The sequence below is a fragment of the Cervus elaphus genome, chromosome 30 (assembly GCF_910594005.1).
Source record: "Cervus elaphus chromosome 30, mCerEla1.1, whole genome shotgun sequence".
NCBI lineage: Eukaryota > Metazoa > Chordata > Mammalia > Artiodactyla > Cervidae > Cervus > Cervus elaphus.
Window position 1 is genome coordinate 43,752,606 of NC_057844.1, and position 12,101 is coordinate 43,764,706.

The 12,101-nt window shown below is 41.7% G+C and overlaps 1 protein-coding gene across 2 annotated transcripts in view; it reads right to left on the minus strand.

Annotated features, from left to right (window-relative positions):
• KLHL1 (kelch like family member 1) overlaps nt 1–12,101 on the minus strand; it is a 481,321-nt gene that overhangs the window by 197,386 nt on the left and 271,834 nt on the right. The gene's annotated exons all lie outside the window — the stretch shown is intronic.

Here is a 12,101-nt window from a genome sequence, read left to right on the forward strand (position 1 = left end):
CAGAATGAAAGCACAGCCACCAAAATCTAATCAAAATCATGGATCATAGCCTTGTGTAACTCAATGAAACAATGAGCTACGCCATGCAGGGCCACCCAAGATGGACAGATAATGGTAGAGTTCTGACAAAATGTGATCCACTGGAAAAGGGAGTGGTGAGCCACTTCAACATTCTTGCCTTGAGAAACCCACGAACAGTATGAAAAGGCAAAAAGAAGTGACACTGAAAGATGAGCTCCCCAGGTTAGTAGGTGTCCAATATGCTACTTGGGAAGAAGGGAAGAGTGGAGAAATAGCTCTAGAAAGAATGAAGAAGCTGAGTCAAAGTGGAAACTTATTCTCACCTGGAGAATCCCATGGGCAGAGATGCCTGGTGAGCTACAGTCCATAGTGTCACAAAGAGTCAGATATGACAAGCAAATTACCATGCATGCATGGCCAAGAATCCCTTAGAAGAGATGGAGTAGCCTTCATAGTTAAAAAGAGTCTGAAATGCCATACTTGGGTGCAATCTCAAAAGTGATAGAATGATCTTGGTTCATTTCCAAGGCAAACCATTTAACATCACAGTAATCCAAGTCTATCCCCCAGCCACTAATGGCAAATAAGCTGAAGTTGAGCGGTTCCATGAAGACCTGCAAAACCTTCTAGAACTAACAACAACAACAAAAAGACGTCCTTTTCATCATAGGGGACTGGAATGCAGAAGTAGGAATTTAAGAGATATCTGGAGTAACAGGCAAGTCTGGCCTTGGAGTACAAAATGAAGCAAGGCAAAGGCTACCAGAGTTTTGCAAAGAGAATGCACTGGTCATAGAAAACACTGTCTTCCAACAACACAAGAGATGACTCTACTCACAGACATCACCAGATGGTCAATACTGAAATCAAATTGATTATATTCTTTGCAACTGAAGATGGAGAAGCTGTATACAGTTAGCACAAACAAGACCTGGAACTGACTGTGACTCAGATCATGAGCTCCTTACTGTAAAATTCAGGCTTAAAGTGAAGTAGGGAAAATCACTAGACCACTCAGGTATGACAGTGAAAGTGAAGTCACTCAGTCATGTCCGACTCTTTGCGACCCCATGGACTGTAGCCCACTAGGCTCCTCTGTCCATGGGATTTTCCAGGCAAGAATACTGAAGTGGGTTGTCATTTCCTTCTCCAGAAGATCTTCCCAAGCCAGGGATTGAACCCAGGTTTCCCTCATTGTAGGCAGACGCTTTACCATCTGAGCCACCAGGACCTAAATCAAATCTCTTATGTTTATACAGCGGAAGTGACAAATAGATTCAAGGGATTAGATCTGATAGACAGAGTGTCTGAAGAACTATGGATGGAGGTTCATAACATTATACAAGAGGCAGTGACCAAAACCATTCCCAAGAAAAAGAAATGCAAAAAAGGCAAAGTGGTTGTCTGAGGAGATCTTACAAATAGCTGAGAAAAGAGAAGTGAAGGGCAAAGGAGAAAGGGGAAAATATACCAATCTGAATAAGAGTTCCAAAAAATAGAAAGGAAAGATAGAATGCCTTCCTAAGTGGACATTGTAAAGAAATAGATGACAATAGTAGAATGAGAAGAGACCTTTGAAACTTGGTTAATTTGCTGTCAAAACCACTAAATTTAATTAAGGACAGGGGTGCCTTGTGGGATTGTCACTGCAGACCCCTTCCTCCAGAATGCTCTGACTTTTTCTAGAGGAGGGGAAGGCAGGCAATGAGAGGACAACACACTTGAGACCCACTTCTTCCTAGACTGATGGTTACTTGGGCTTTGACACATTAGACCCACTCTGGGGAGGATGCTGCCCTGGAAACCAAGTCTGGACCATGCTGGCAGAGACAATTGCAGCCCTGAAAGCCACCCTGGTTGTTGTTTGTGCTTATAGAGATGGTGTCTGAACAGTAGGCAATGAGACTACTAACAAGACTTGGTTTCTAGTATTGTCTGTAGCAGTCCCACTGGTTATCAGGTCCAGTTAACCTCCCTTATGAGGTTGTCACCTCCTCTCTTCCCACTGAGTCTGGAGATGAATTAGAGAGCCTTGCCAGCTTTTACAAAGACCTTCAGGCTGGCTTTTAAAAATAAACAAATCTGGGAGTTAGGCCAAGGTCTCCCTGTCCCCAGAGATGAGCCACATGTTAGGGTCAGGGTTTAATGGGGGTGATTGGAGGATACTGTACTTTTTTGGCCTTTTGGATAGGGGAGCACAGGTGACTTTGATGCCTGAGTCACCTGGCACCATGATGGGGAAACAGATAATGCTCTCTGGGTTTCGTTCTAAAGCCACAACCACTGGGAGGACTCTTGTTCAGTCCTGGCTAAGAGTGGATCCTTTTGGAACTCTCTATCTTCTATTATTATGGATCCCATTAATGAATGCACTATTGGTATGAACGTGTTCTCTATGTGCACTCCTGCTCACCTTTGTTCTCAAGCCTTACTGGGAATTGCTCCAGTTAAGACTGTCTTAGTGAGACATAGGGATGACTATGAACCAATCCAGCTACCAAGGTCTAATGCCACTGTCTCCCTAAAGCAATAGCAGATGATGAGGGTAGGAAAGAAATACCTAGTTATTTCTGAGCTTAAGGAAACCAAATTCCTCTGTGAGACTATTTCTCCATTCAATAGTCCTGTCTGGCCTGCATGAAAGCCTTTAAGATTCACCACTTGTTGAAGGCAATTCAATACTGTAATCAAGACAATAACTGGCATGGTGAGTGTCATAGAAGCTATTGTTTGAGCTGAAAGAATGCAGCAGTTGATGTAAGTGCCTTCATCAGCATCCTTCTACACCAAGATGATCAGGTTCAGTTTTCTTTTATGCGAAATGGGATTCAAGACAACTTTACCTCTACAAGGCTACTGAAATCCCCTGGCTACTGCCTGTCATCTATTGATATGTCATGATCTAGAAAAACTATCTGCTCCAAGAGGGAGGATTAGCCTTTCTCTTTATCGGTGACATCTTCCTGGTGAGTTGAGAACAAGGGCCATGCCCAACAGGGGCTGGAAAACCTACTGCCCACATATGGCAAAACAGTTGACATGCACAAGTTTTAAGAACTTGCAACTTAAGTAAAATTCCTGGGTAAAATTTGGGAAGAAGCATGATATCTCATTTAGAGGAGAGGACTGCCAAGAATTTGACCCTCTGTCTTGACAGATGGGAGGGGAATTTGGGGAGAATGGATACATGTATATGTATGGCTAAGTCCCTTTGTTGTTCACCTGAAACTATCGCAACATTGTTAACTGACTATACCCCAATACAAAATAAAACATTTTAAGAAAAGGAGGCCTAGTGATTGGTAGACCTATTTGGTTACTGAGGCTCTTACATTCCCCATGAAGAAGATCTGATGCTACTTATCTCCTGGGTTACTAAAAAGGCCACTGGCTTTGAGTGGGGCCCTGAACAATAGGATACCCTGGAGGTGCTCCATCAAGCTACTTAGTTTGCACTTTCCTGGGACCACCCCCACCCCCCCAACTCACATTTGCCATTAGAGTTACAGATCACAGCAACCTCTCAGTTTATCAGTTAGAACCTACCCTTTAGTCTTCTGGACCCATAGGCTCCTAGAGGTGGCTAAAAGCTAAACATTTTTTGAGAGGCAATTATTGGCCTGTTATTGGGCCTGGGAAGCTAGTGGCCACAAGATTCATAGTTCTAAAGTAGTATTACATTTGGAAATTCCAAACATGCCATGGGTCTGAAAAGATACTTCAATTTGCCTGATAGAGGAGGCTCAAGTTTTCTCTGGTGAAGCACAAATGGTAATTTCTGGCCCAGCTGCTGTCCCATAACTCCAAGAGTAGGTCCCAGGAGTGCTCCCCTGCCTCCCAAGAGGAAATAGTCTCCACTAGTCCAATGGGGATTCAGACACAGTGACTTCCTGAAACCTTGCATGGGACTGATTTACTGATGTCTCTTTCCAGTTAAGTTCTGCTAGGATGGAAGAAAGTGTGGCTGCAATCCAATTGGAGAGAGCTCTGTCAGTTACTGAATGAAGTGAAGGAGATGTGGAACAATGGGCAGAGCTTCATGGTTTTCCAGGCCACCACAAAATGTGCCATGTTACAATTTCAAAGAGTGTGGCTAATGGTCTGCTTGTTTAGTTGAGATTGACAAGCATGAGACTGGCATATAAATAAGCCTTGTGACCCTTTCCTTGAGGAAAAGAGATTTAGGTAAATTTAGATATTACTAATAAGCTTTTTTATTAAATCTATAGATGCTCACCTCTACACTAAAACAGGGAGAAGAACCAATGAGCAGAGCAGGACTGTCAGCTAAACACAGAGAATGAGTTAGTTGTTCTCTTTCCCAGAGCAAATAGATTCATTGGGATCTATGGAGGACAGCCATGGAAATTCAGATTGCATCCAAATTGAGCCTGTAGACTGTCACTGCTGTCAGAAGGTGCCACAACAGCATGGAAAAGCTATCGCACCTAACAGATAAATCACATGGGCCTTCTTATCCTATCTGGAGAGGTCTCGCTCAACTTTGAGTGTAGTTGATACTTTCTCCCAGTTTGACTTAACCATTCCTGCCTGCACATTCCCCTGATTTAGGCCAAACCATCCAAAACCTACTTGTTGCTGTTTAGTCACTAAGTCAGGTCTGACTCTTTTGAGAACCCATGGATTATAGCTGCCAGGGTCCTCTGTCCATGGGATTTCCCAGGCAAGAATACTGGAGTGGGTTACCCTTTCCTTCTCCAGGTGGTCCTCCCAATCCAGGGATCGAACAACCATCTTCAGCATTGGCAAGTGGATTCTTTACCACTGAGCCTCCTGGGAAGACCTAAGCCCTGATAGCCAATGTTTATATCCTGTTCAGTTTCCATTATTGTTGTTCAGTCGCTCAGTCCTGTCTGGCTCTTTGCAACCCCATGGACTGCAATACACCAGGCTCCCCTGTCCTTCACCATCTCCTGGAGTCTTCTCTAGCTGATGTCCAATGAGTCAGTGATGCCATCCAACCATCTTGTCCTCTGTCATTGCCTTCTCCTCCTGCCTTCAATTGTTCTCAGCATCAGGATCTTTTCCAATGAATATTCAGGGTTGATTTCCTTTAGGATTGACTGGCTTGATCTCCTTGCAGTCCAAGGGACTCTCAAGAGTCTTTTCCAACACCACAGTTCAAAAGCATCAGTTCTTGGGTGCTCAACTTTCTTTATGAAACTCTCAAATCCATACATGACTACTGGAAAAAGCATAGCTTTGGCTAGATGGACTTTTGTGGCAAAGTAATATTTCTGCTTTTTAATACTGTCTAGTTTTGTCATAGCTTTTCTTCCAAGGAGCAAATGTCTTTTAATTTCATGGCTGCAATCACTACCTGCAGTGAGTTTGGAGCCCAAGAAAATAAATTCTGTCACTGCTTCCCTATCTATTTGCCATGAAGTGATGGGACCAGATGAAATTATTTTTGTCTTTCGAATGTTGAGTTTTAAGCCAGCTTTTTCACTTGGCTTTTTTACCTTTATCAAGAAGCTATTTAATGTCACTTCACTTCTGCCATTAGGGTGGTATCATCTGCATATCTGAGGTTATTGATATTTCTCTTGGCAATCTTGATTCCTGCTTATGCTTCATCCAGCCTGACATTTCACATGATGTACTTTACATATAAGTTAAAATAAGCAGGGTGACAATATAGTGCCTTGACTTACTCCTTTCCCAATTTTGAGCCAGTCCATTGTTCCATGTCTGGTTCTAAATGTTGCTTCTTGACCTGCATACAGAAGGCAGGTAAGGTGGCTGGTATTCCCATTGCTTTAGGAATTTTCCACTGTTTGTTGTGATCCACAAAGTCAAAGGCTATTGTGTAGTCAATAAAGCAAAAATACAAGTTTTTCTTAAATTCTCTTATTTTTTCTATGAACCAATGGATGTTGGCAATTTGATATCTGGTTCCTCTGTCTTTTATTAATCCAGTTTGTACATCTTTAAGTTCTAGGTTCATGTACTGTTGAAACATAACTTGATGAATTTTGAGCATTACTTCGCTAGCATATGAAATGAGTGCAACAGTGCAGTAGTTTCAGTTCTTTCTCTTTGCCCTTCTTTCGGATTGACATGAAAACTGTCCTTTTCCAGTCCTGTGACCACTGTTAAGTTTTCCAAATTTGCTGGCATATTGAGTGCAGCACTTTCACAGCATCATCTTTTAGGATTTGAAATAGCTCAGTTGGAATTCCATCACCTCTACTAGCTTTTCTTGTAGCAATGCTTCCTAAGGCCCCCTTGAGTTTGCAATCCAGGATGTCTGGCTCTAGGGAGTGACCATACCTTTGTGGTTATCTGGGTCATTAAAATCTTTTTGTATAGTTCTTCTATGTATTCTTGCCACCTCTTCTTAATATCTTCCAGTGGCAATTACATCTGATAAAAACCCTGGACCTGTAGCCCACATCAATGGGTCTAATTGGAGTATATGATATACTCAACATGCTGCCTATCATTTCCCAAGCCATGGAATGAGGGTGGGGGGTTCATTGTCTTAATGGAAAATAAAGCGATGGGTTCAAGTGGTTTATAGGAAAGGACAAGATAATGCCAGTCACTTTATTTCAAATAAACATACTCCTTTTACAATTGGAGACACTTCAGTCTTTATGGAGTTTTCCTGTAAGAGTTTTCCATCCACTTCATCCCTGTTCCAAAGATTCAAATAGATTTTCAGTGAGGATGGCTATTAAACTACATGACTTGAAAGAAAGTGAAAGTGAAGTCATTTAGTTGTGTCTGACTTTGCGACCCCATGGACTGTAACCTACAAGGCTCCTCTGTCCATGGGATTTTCCAGGCAAGAGTACTGGAGTGGGTTGCCATTTCCTGCTCCAGCAGATCTTCCCAACCCAGGGATTGAACCCAGGTCTCCCTCATTGCAGGCAGACTCTTTACATCTGAGCCATGAGGAAAGGCACAAGACTTGAGAGACAAAAATCCCTTCCTCCTGAGTTGACCACTCAGATGCAGAAAATGAGTTTTTGCCTATGGTCACCTCCATTTTGACTCACTACCTTTCTACTCTTAACCCTTCCTATTCTCCTACTTTTTGACCCACTACTCAATAAAATACAGGAGTCTTCTGCTGCAGGTTCCTTGGTAATGAGTGAGAGAAACTCCCCCATCTGTGCTGATCCACAGCTGGATCAGTACCTCACCTGGTGCCATTCTGTGGCGGATAGTTGAGAGGAAGCACCACTTTTGGTCTCTTTCTTACACTGTCAGAATAAATGAATAAAGACTTTTAAAAATTACTATTGGATAATTGTTTTACAATGTTGTGTTAATTTCTGCTGTACAGTGAAGTGAATCAGCTATATTTTACACATAGATCAGTGGAAACAGTGGCTGACTTTATTTTTGGGGTCTCTAAAATCACTGCAAATGGTGATTGCAGCCATGAAATTAAAAGACACTTACTCCTTGGAAGGAAAGTTATGACCAACCTAGATAGCATATTAAAAAGCAGGGACATTATTTTTCCAACAAAGGTCCATCTAGTCAAGGCTATGATTTTTCCAGTAGTCATGTATGAATGTGAGAGTTGGACCATAAAGAAAGCCGAGCACAGGAGAATTGATGCTTTTGAACTATGGTGTTGGAGAAGACTCTTGACCATCTCTTGGGCTGCAAGGTGATCCAACCAGTCCATCCTAAAGGAGATCAGTCCTGGGTGTTCATTGGAAGGACTGATGTTGAAGCTGAAACTCCAATATTTTGGCCACCTGATGCGAAGAGCTGACTCATTAAAAAGACCCTGATGCTGGGAAAGATTGAAGGCAGGTGGAAAAGGGGACGACAGAGGATGAGATGGTTAGATGGCATCACCGACTCAATGGACATGAGTTTGGGTAAACTCTGGGAGTTGGTGATGGACAGGGAGGCCTGGTGTACTGGGGTTCATGGGCTCGCAAAGAGTCGGACACGATTGAGCTACTGAACTGAACTGAACTGTACACATAGATCCCTCCTTCTTGGACTTCCCTCCCACCACTCCCCAAAGCCTGTCACCCAGAGCATCAGACTGAGCTTCCTGTGCATTGTAGCAGGTTTCCCCTAATTATGTATTTGACACGTGATAGTGTATATATTTTGATCCTAGTCTCCCACTTTGTCCCAGGCTCCCTTTCCCTCACTGTGTCCACATGTCTGTTCTCTACTTCTGCATCTTTATTCCTGCCTTGAAAATATTTTTTATTTTCAGTTTCTCTCTTTGTCTTAATTTATTGATCATTTTGACATCTGGTTGGCCTTGGATATATAGAACTCCCACAAATTCTTTTTTTTTTTTTTTCTTACTTATAATTTAGTTCATTTTATTTTGATTCCTTCTAACTACTGCATGGACTTCCCTGGTAGTTCAGTGGTAAAGAATCTGCCTGCCAGTGTAGGAGGTGTGGGTTAAATCCTTGGGTGGGGAAGATCCCCTAGAGAAGGAAATGGTAACCCACTCTAGTATTCTTGCCTGGGAAAACCCATGGACAGAGGAGCCTGGCAGGCTTAAGTCCATGGGGTTCCATAGAGTTGGACACAACTTAATTACTAATCAGCAAACAAGATACAGTTCTTAATCTTGTGAGTACTCTTGTAATAGATTTGGATTATGCAATATGCAAAAAAAGTTTTATATTTTTTATGAAGCATTTTTATAAAGTACTGAAACCAAGCAGTGTCCTGTGGGCATCCCAGACATGAAAGACTTTCTGTTCTCCGTTTCTTATAGGCAAGACTCCAGCCACTATAATCTTCCATGAGTAATAAAAGGTGGATTTGATGAACAGTTGGGCATTCCCAAGTAGTGCAGTGGTAAAGAATCTGCCTGTCAATGTGGGGGACATGAGTTTGATATCTGAGTCAGAAAAAAACCCTGGAGTAGAAAAAGGCAACCCCCACCAGTATTCTTGACTGGAAAATCCCATGGACAGAGAAGTTTAGTGGGCTACAATCCTTGAGATTTCAAAGAGTTGGACATGGCTGAGCACATACAGTCTTCTCCTCTCTGCTAATCATGGAAGGAGCAGCCAAGAAACCACCCAAGAAAACATTAAAGAGACAAAGAAGCTCATCAAGGTTAGGAGAATATCAAGTTCTCTGGGGTTGACAGTTTTTTGAGGCAGAAGTCCAGTGTCTACCCATTTGCTGGCAAAGCACTAAAGCTTTTCTTTTCTATTTCACCCAAGTGTACAGCACAGGGGTACAGAGAGGCCAAGCTTTTGGGCATAAGATCACATTTTAAATACTTGACATGTCCTAATGCTCTTAATTCACAGTGGCTATTTTTGATCTTTACTCAGTAACTACCTGTGCTTTTCTGTTACTGCAAATTAAAAATAATTGCAAGATGATTGGCCATATCATGAATTTGCAGCAATAGGAAATGCTTTGGGTTGAATTACTACATCTACACATATTACCATTGGCCTTCTAGTAATTTTTACTGGATTCCACTAAAATTCAGAGTAACATCTGAACCAGCTGTAAAATAAATCAAAAAGGGTTATATTTAGAGAAATAACCAAAAAAAAGAAGTTTCTAACACTAGATAATGAGAGAGGGAGAAATTGTAACATCATAGGCCAGTAAACAAAGGATCAAATTATATAGATTATGATATCTAATCTCTATATATGAAGAAATGAAACTAATGAGAGTTAAAATGAAGTGTCAAAGCTCCCACAATTATAAGTGGTAGCTAAATGACTAAAATTTTGCTATCCTGTTTCAATGGAAAAGAAATGCACACATAACTGATGAGGAGAGTGGAATCCTGTCAATTGGAATAGGTATTAGAGGAGAAAGCCTGAACTTCTTATGAACCCCAGCTTCTTATAAACCCTTCTCTTCAACATTGCACAGGAGTCTGTTCTCCCTTGTTTCGAAAACAAAATAATAAAAGAACCACACCAAACATAAGCAAAGAAAGCAACAGAGCTGTTTTGTTCACTTTAATTCCTTCCCTCACAAATAATCATTGGCTCCAGGTTAAATACCACAGTCAAATCTCAGTACCATTTGGGTAGAGAAGTAAAAATTCTGATGCAGCAAGAGACAGCATTCACATCAAAGTCATTTTAGGATCTGGTAAGGATATGAATGAAACCAAGAAGACATAGGTGGAAAGATTGATCTTAAGGGTTTTAGGCAAGGATGGAGGAATATAAAAATGAAGATAAAAAGAAATTTATATATGAAGTCTACTCACTCATACTTAGGATTCAGCATAATCCTCAAATCATACTGAGTAGGAGCTGGTTTTTATAGTGGACATGTGGCTTCTTGGGGAGAACAGTGGTAAAGAAAGAACCTGCCAATGCAGGAGGCACAAAAGACGTGAGTTCGATCACTGGTTTGGAAAACCCCTTGGAGTAGGAAATGGTAACCCACTCCAGTGTTCCTGCTTGTGAAATGAAAATATCTCTTGCCATATCAATAAACAAGAAATGTCATCGCCATCAGTGATTCCTGGCCACCAATGTGAATGAAAGTGAAAGTGGAAGTCGCTCAGCTGTGACTCTTTGCAACCTCATGGACTATACAGTCCATGGGATTCTCCAGGCCAGTACTGGAGTGGGTATTTTCCCTTCTCCGGGGGATATGTGAATGAGGGCTCCTCAAACAGAGATCCAGCAGGTGCCCACAGTGATTGCTGAGAAGCTGGGGAAATGTAAGAAGCAGCCATCTGCCACTACTTAAGGTGAACAAATAAACAGGATTTGGTCCCAAATAGCTGAGGTACATATAAAAGAAATCAATTCAGTGAGCCCAGAGGCTTGCATCTTCCCATACAAACAATTATAAATTCCTTAATTGGATAGCTTATCTTTGGTGTTTAGACTGCCTGCCCACTTTGCTGCAAAACTGTGTATACCCTGATGCCCCATCCAGCTTCCTTGGAACAGTTTTCTTATAGCTACTGAGATGCTGTCTCCAGGCTTGGAGTCCTAAACATTCCCACCAAATAAAATAACACTCTACTTTTAGGTTGTAGCTATATATCTTAGTCGACACCTGGAAAATCCCATGGACAAAGGAGCCTGGTGGGCTGCAGTTCATGGAGTTAAAAAAGAGTCAGACAAGACTGAGCATGCATGCGTGACGATAACGGTAGATGTTAAACTGAAGCCTGTAGATATTATGTGCAAGTGTAAATGAGCTCAATGTACTAGACTTTCATTAGCATAATATTGAGGAATAGAACAGAAGTTCAGACTGAAGTGAAGATATTAGAATGGATTATCTGGAAACAACTGGAAATACCTTCATTGCATGCTCCTTGGGAAAGCTCAATGAATGATGCTGAAAGGGTACCATAATGTTAAGAAGGTCAGGTTTAGGACTGGGAAATGTTGCCACCTCCCTGGAGTCTAATATTCCAGAATGGAAGAATCTAGATGGCAGCAGTTAATCATCAGTGGCAAGCGGGTTGGTTAGTCGCTAAGTTGTGTTCGGCTCTTTTGCAACACTGTGGACTGTAGACTGCCAGGCTTCTCTGTCCATGGGATTTCCCAGGCAAGAATACTTGAGTGGGTTATCATTCCTTTCTCCAGGGGATCTTCTCGATCCAAGGATCGAACCCATGCCTCCTGCATTGCAGGCGGATTTTTTACCACTGAGTCACCAGGGAAGCACTGCCCAGAGGCAAGATGGATATAACAAAAATAAAAGCAGGGGCACCTGAGTGGCATTTAGATCACCTAGATCCATAGGAATCTATGGAATTCATCTTAAAGTCCTAGAGTGAGACTGATGGGTTTCCACTTAGGGTATTTCTTCATTTGAATAAATGAAAGCTAATATTAGTCACTGCAATAGAAAATTCTATTAACAGCTCTACTTACAATTTGTAGATCAGTGTACATTCACAGACTCTGAATATGTTAATTTAATGGGGATAATAAGATTCTTTGAGAAGTATATACAATGAATATAGACACAAGTGTATGTAACAAACTTCCCTCTGATTCTACCCCAAAGGGATCTTCAGATTTTGCTAAGAGTACACGTGCACTGAGAAGAGGTAACCTAACATCTTTAAAGACTGTTTGATTTGGGATGACATTGAAATG